Below are 6,610 nucleotides of genomic sequence, written 5' to 3' on the forward strand. Positions count from 1 at the left end.
ATTTATTAATACTGAAGACACCATCAGCCATTCAAAGTGTGTGCATAAAATACTACAAGAAAAAATGAAACCCATAATAAGAGCTTGACCTTTATTTGTCAATCCAAACATTCTCAGAAAGATTAGTGACACCGACATTATTTGTGAAGGGATGAAAGCACAATACACGCCAATATTGGTCAGCTAGAATGGTTGGTGTCACTGGTGTTGTTTATAGATTTTGTTTTCAAAGGACATCTCATTTGGATTTTTGTCAGTTGACAATAGCAAACATATGTTTTGTCATCTAGACCACATCTGACTACAAGTGTGGTCTAAGTGATCAATTTTATACATTCCTGGGTTGATGCTCATATTCTTTGAAACACTTGCTTTTATAAAACTAGTCTTTTTATATATCTTTCTTCTATATTCTCCGAGCAGACAATCATTCCATTACCTGTCCACTTAATAGCATGTTTATTATCTCTGACATGAATAAAAACTGCCCTCTTATCTCGTGCATATCCTACGCAGCTTGACCGACTGAACCGATCACATGAATTTCATGGGATTTAATAGACGCATCCTTTTGTTTTGTCAAGAGGGTTCATTTTTAGTATTTTTTGCCACTGCGTATTACTCTTAAATGCTATTTTAACATTAAAATTATGAAGCAGATAAAGGCTATCTTTAAAGTTTTTTCGTTAAATATTTCTCTATTGTTTTTTGTTCTTAGTTCATCGTAAATGACAATATTGAGGTTTTAAAAAAATTTATTGCCTATATATACCTAATTCAGTGTGTTTTATCATCACCTTATTCATTGCTACATGCAAGTAATGTTCTTAAGGACAGTGATGTAAATACTCATTTCTTAAGTTTATTGTTGTGGCCCAAATAATATGTACAAATGTAGGAAAATAGTTTATTTGTTAATACAATGGTCGCTTTTGATCAAATGTAGATATATTTTAGAACGCACCTTAAACAGCAGATACACCGGATAAATATTAATTCATGCACAGGGCCCCTATGTAACATGCTATCCTTGTATGCACATACATGTACTGTATTCGCTTGAGCTTAATTGATAAACATTATGCTATAAACATTACACAATATTATAAGCATTGTTATAAATATTACACAATATTATACAATATTTCTCTCTCTTTCTTTCACTAAAGATGAGAGGCCTAATCCGATCAGAGACTAGAGCAATTATTACGGAACCTCAGAAAAAAGAAAAAATATACAACAGTCGCTGTCACGTTCATACTTCAGCCACGCAGTCTTGTATGAACCGCCTGTGCAGAAAATTTCCACAATATTAGCCCCTTCATATATTTTCACATAATGCACATAAACAGCACATCAGACCCCATCCGTCCCCTGCACCATCAACCTTCGCCTTTCAAGTGTTCTTGCACTTTCTGGACTTTCAAGCCCTTTGATCTCTCGTTGGGAGATGGAAACTTGTGAGGCGTTTAATCTACTTCTGGAATTTTCTTTTTCATTGTAATCGTGGAGGAGTGAAATCGATGAAATCGGAACTGCTGATAACGAGGATTACTGCGCTTTGTTACTTTCGTTTTCTTTTTCTTTTGTCGATTCTCTTCTCTTATATAATCTATACTTACTTGCTTTTTCCATAACGGTTTACTTCCTCTTCTGAGGCTGTTTGACTTCAAGCGTTCTGCAGTATCCAGTAGGGTTACGAGTTTACTTGTCATAATAATAATAATAATAATAATAATAATATAATAATAATAATAATAATAATAATAATAATAATAATAATAATAAATAATGAATTACAAGCCTAAAGAGCTTCGACACGAGTGTTAAGAAAGAAGCTGAACGAAGATTTTTCTCCATATATGACAAGTGAGCGTGCTCTGAACTCATCATGAGAATGAATTAGCCTCACGAATGTTTTCCAACGTTGAGAAGTTCAAGTAACCTACCGTAAATAACCATAGATTCATCGAAAAGAGTGTGTAGCATTCTGGCATGACGTTCCCGCATTGCATAAAATCATCTAAAAATTTGGTATGTATTTAATGAAATATATATATCCTTTTATTTGTCGAGTAGTTGACCACAGCTTTACTGACCGGCTGAAGACTGCAAGATCGCTGCTGCACTTAGACAATATAGTCACTGCTCAAGACTTTAGAAGAACTAGCCGCAGTAATCATGACCTCTAAATAAAATGAAAATAAAAATAAAATGGGAATGATATTTTTGGTAGTAGGTGACGCATATCAATACAAAAGAAAAAGTACCTCTTACTAAAACATCTATGGATATTCTTATTTGGAAACTCCATTAAACCGTTCCAGTCAGGTAAGGTTTGTGAAAACAAGAACACTAAAGACGGTATCTTTGGAAAGCTCTCTTCATAATTAAGTCTCGTTTAGAGCAATTACAAGTCATTAATTGTACAAGCATGCTTGATATATATGATATATATATATATATATATATATATATATATATATATATATATATATATATATATATATATATGTGTGTGTGTGTGTGTGTGTGTGTGTGTGTGTGTGTATTCATACATATGATCTGTATATATATGTATATATACATATATATAAATAATAAATATGTACATATATACGTGTATGTATGTATGTATGTATATGTGTGTGCGTGTGTATATATGTATACATACGTATCATGTTAATATACTGAATACTTCAATATACCGGATTTACCAAATTCAGCTTCAAATGAAATCAACGGGAGGGAGAGGGAAGGAGCTTGACGTTTCAGCAACCTACATTGCTTCACTTCTGGAAGAGAAGGCTACACCGTAAAAGAGATATGAAATTTCTTATGGTACAAAAGATAGACAACCGTGACACTAAAAAACACCTGTCTGTCTGTCTGTCTGTTTCTCTCTTACACAAAAACACACACACACATTTTAAGACCATTAGCATCAAATTGTCAAAGTTCGCCTCGGTCCAAAATTAGCATATGTTTAGAACTGTTACAAATAACGTTAGCAAAGAGGAACGTGCCAGCGCGGGGCGACAGGGAGTTTGTGGCTTGAGGAATATCACGGTGATATCAGCACATCTGAGAAGGGTTGGGTTGCCGGGGTCGGGAGCAGGCGGCTTCCCTGCGGCAAGTGACATTGATGGAGGTGGCAAGAGTCAGCTGCCTGTCACTCCACGGCCGCTGGTCCATCAGGCGAGTCGCATCGCGTCTGCTTCTCCTCTGACTGATTGTCCAACATCTCCAACAATCAAAACATCATCGAAACTGAAACATCTCGCCATTCAAGGGAGGGCTCGTCTTTACTTTCACAAGGTACGCATTTGGTACGTTGAAATGAAAACGGCATGCGAGGTAACAATCTAATAACGTTGTCTTTATGTTATATATGAGGAGTATCGTGCAAGCTGATCGTCATTAGCGGTACTTTATGATTACAATCCATTAACAATTGGGCATTACCATTTTTTCACTCTTCGTTCTAGATACTGCAACAATATGTTCATTTCTAAAGGACGCAAGTTGCTTTAAGCATTATTTCGAGGAAAATATAATTCTTTATTGACGCAACATTGCAATGATTCATTTCTCATTTTTGTTTATAACTTAGGTCAGTAAATCAACGACTCGTACGCTCCAAAGTAATGTAGTGAACCTAAAGTTCTTCCTCCCTTAACAGAGTAAGAAATTGTGTGAATCCGTATCGGAGAAGGTAAACCCAATTATTGATAGGTTACAAGTCCCACCATCGGCAAGAACAGCTAAATAATACGGTCTCTCACGGGAAATCTGTTGTCGTGTAATCAAATCCGTTGTGGTTAAGCACGACTATCGCAACAAAGGGACGTTTGACACACGAGAGGCCGCTTCTCATTAGAAACAATGCATAATTCGTCTGTGTAAGTGGAAGAGTTTCGTCATTTTTGTGAATAGTGACCATCGCGCTGGTAGATCAGAAAGAATACAGTCAAGGCAAATATGAACCACGTTCTCAAGTACGGTGAAAGATTTGTTGCAGTTCTGGCTCTGTACAAATTCATGTATTACTGTGAAAGATAGTTAAAATCAAAAAAGGGAAAATATCGAAGGAGTGATTTACAATGTGATTTTACGACCGACTTGCGTGTGGCCGACATGAGGAGGCAGACAGAATTGTTAAGTTACTTGAAATTAGTCAAAATTCTAAGTGATTAATGAAGAGAAGATAAACCATTTAGTGCAAGATGACTGTTTTCAGTAAATATACAATTGCAGAGAAGTATTTCGCTAAGAAGTGTCCGTGTGTTGGAATAGATACGTATAGATATATAAAGTTGACAAAAATCTCATTTCAAATCACGGATCAGCCAATATGCACGTCATGCTTAAATTTAGACATACGTACACACACACACACATATATATATAAATATATATATATATATATATATATATATATATATATATATATATATATACTGTATGTGTGTGTGCGTGTGTTTGTGTGTGTGTGTATGTGCGTGTTTAAATGACACATTTTAATAGGAAAATTTGGTGAGAAATGTCAATGATAGTCGTGAAAAGCTCTCTCTCTCTCTCTCTCTCTCTCTCTCTCTCTCTCTCTCTCTCTCTCTCTCTCTCTCTATATATATATATATATATATATATATATATATATATATATATATATATATATATATATATATATATATATATATATATATATATATATATATATATATTTAATAAAGGTTTTATTGGAAACTTTCTTAGATGGAATTCTGTTATAAAAGATCGAATATATATATATATATAAATATATATATATATATATATATACATAAAGTGAATGTTTGTATGTTTGTGCTGTGCGCTATAGAAATCCGAACCCCTTGACAAACCCCATGAAGTTTATAACTCAAAATCAAGCCCCTACCCCCATGACAGACATCAAACACAGACAAATTGAATGAAATGTTCGTTTTTTCCAATTCCGTCAGGTTTTCCTTCAGGTGTTTTGTGGGTTAATGGTAATTTTTCTCCTGAGAGGAGAAAAGTGGTGGTGGAATGAAGGAGTGCAAAGAATCAATTAAAAGAAAATCAACAGCATTTAAGGACTGGAAAGTAAGGCATGCACTGGGTGCAGAGGAACGGTACAGAGAAGAGGAAAGAGATGCGAGAAGGAGGGTAGGTATGGCTATTGGAAGGGCGGCACAGCAGTTGAATGAAAGACTAGGAACAAGAGAAGGAGAAAAGGATATCTATAAGATTTCAAACTCGAGGAAAAGGCAGAGACAGGATTTGGGCAAATTGGGTGTCATCAAGGATAGAGATCGAAATATATTCTATAGGGATGAAGGAAGACATTAAGAAGAGATGGAGAGAGTATTTTGAACAACTTTTAAATACTGAAAATGAGAAAGAGGAGATGGGGGAAGCACAGAGGGTGGAGGGACCAGTGATGGAGATACAGGATAGAGAAGTGAAGAGAGCATTAAGTAAAATGAAAAATGGTAAAGCACCAGGTCCATCAGAGTTCCAAATTGAAATGATCAAATTACTAGGTATATACAGAGGGGGAGAAATGGATGCTGGATTTATTAAAAGCTATATGGGAAGAGGATGAAATGCCAAGGAGAGTCTAATGGTATATATATACAAGCAGAAGGGAGATGTCATGGATTGTGGTAACTACAGAGGAATTAAACTAACAGAGCATGGATTGAAAATTTTAGAGAGGATACTGGGTTAGAGATTAAGAGAAATTGTAAAGATCGGGAAACAGTAATATGGATTCATGAGAGGAAGAGGGACAGTGGATGCCACCTTCACAGTAAGACAGCTGCAGGAAAAGAGACTAGAGGGTAACCAGGAGCTTGCATACGATAGATTCCCAAGAGAAGTGATGTTTTGGTGTTTGAGGAAGAGGAAAGCCCCAGAAAAGTTGGTTAGGCTGGTCGAGATGATATATCAGAGATTGAGCGCAAAAGTAATAACAGCAGTTGGGGAAACAGAAAACTTTGAAGTTAGTGTTGGATTACACTAGGGGGGTCAGCATTGAGCCCATTTTTGTTTGTGCTGGTCATGGATGTGTTGAGTGATGAGATCAGGAATGAAGTGCTGTGGGAGTTGCTGCACGCTGATGATCTGGTGATTACTGCTGAAGATGAGGAGGACGTACAGAGAAGGGTTAGAGAGTGGTAGGAGTCTTTAGAGAGGGGTGGCTTAAGGGTGAATGTGAATAAAACAGAGGTTTTAGTGAGCAGTAGGGAAGATAGAGACAGAATAGTAATACAAGAAAGAAGAGGCTCTATTATAAAACAGGTGGAAAAGTTTACATACTTAGGATCTACTTTAGGCCAAGAGGGAGGGTGTGAGGCTGAAGTGGACAGTAGGATAAAAGCGGCGTGGGGGAAGTGGAGAGATGTAGCTGGCGTTGTATGTGATATGAAAATGCCAGTTAAGCTAAAAGTCAAGATCTATAGCACAGTGCTAAGACCAGTGTTAATGTATGGATCAGAAACATGGACTCTAAGAAGAAAAGATGAGGTAAAGCTTGAGAGAACGGAGATGAGAATGCTGAGGTGGATCATGGGAATATTGCTGCTTGAGAGACTGGAAAATGATG

General features: G+C 36.2%; 1 protein-coding gene across 1 annotated transcript in view; it reads left to right on the forward strand.

The window, feature by feature from the left end:
- The first annotated feature begins 3,120 nt into the window (after nucleotides 1-3,120).
- The window catches only part of LOC136853978 (serine-rich adhesin for platelets-like), a 28,646-nt gene continuing 25,156 nt past the window's right edge, over nucleotides 3,121-6,610 (forward strand). The window contains exon 1 of the mRNA XM_067129900.1: nucleotides 3,121-3,318. The gene's annotated coding sequence lies outside the window, so the exon portion shown is untranslated. The remainder of the gene's footprint in view (nucleotides 3,319-6,610) is intronic.

Source organism: Macrobrachium rosenbergii, chromosome 28 (genome assembly GCF_040412425.1).
Source record: "Macrobrachium rosenbergii isolate ZJJX-2024 chromosome 28, ASM4041242v1, whole genome shotgun sequence".
Taxonomy (NCBI): domain Eukaryota; kingdom Metazoa; phylum Arthropoda; class Malacostraca; order Decapoda; family Palaemonidae; genus Macrobrachium; species Macrobrachium rosenbergii.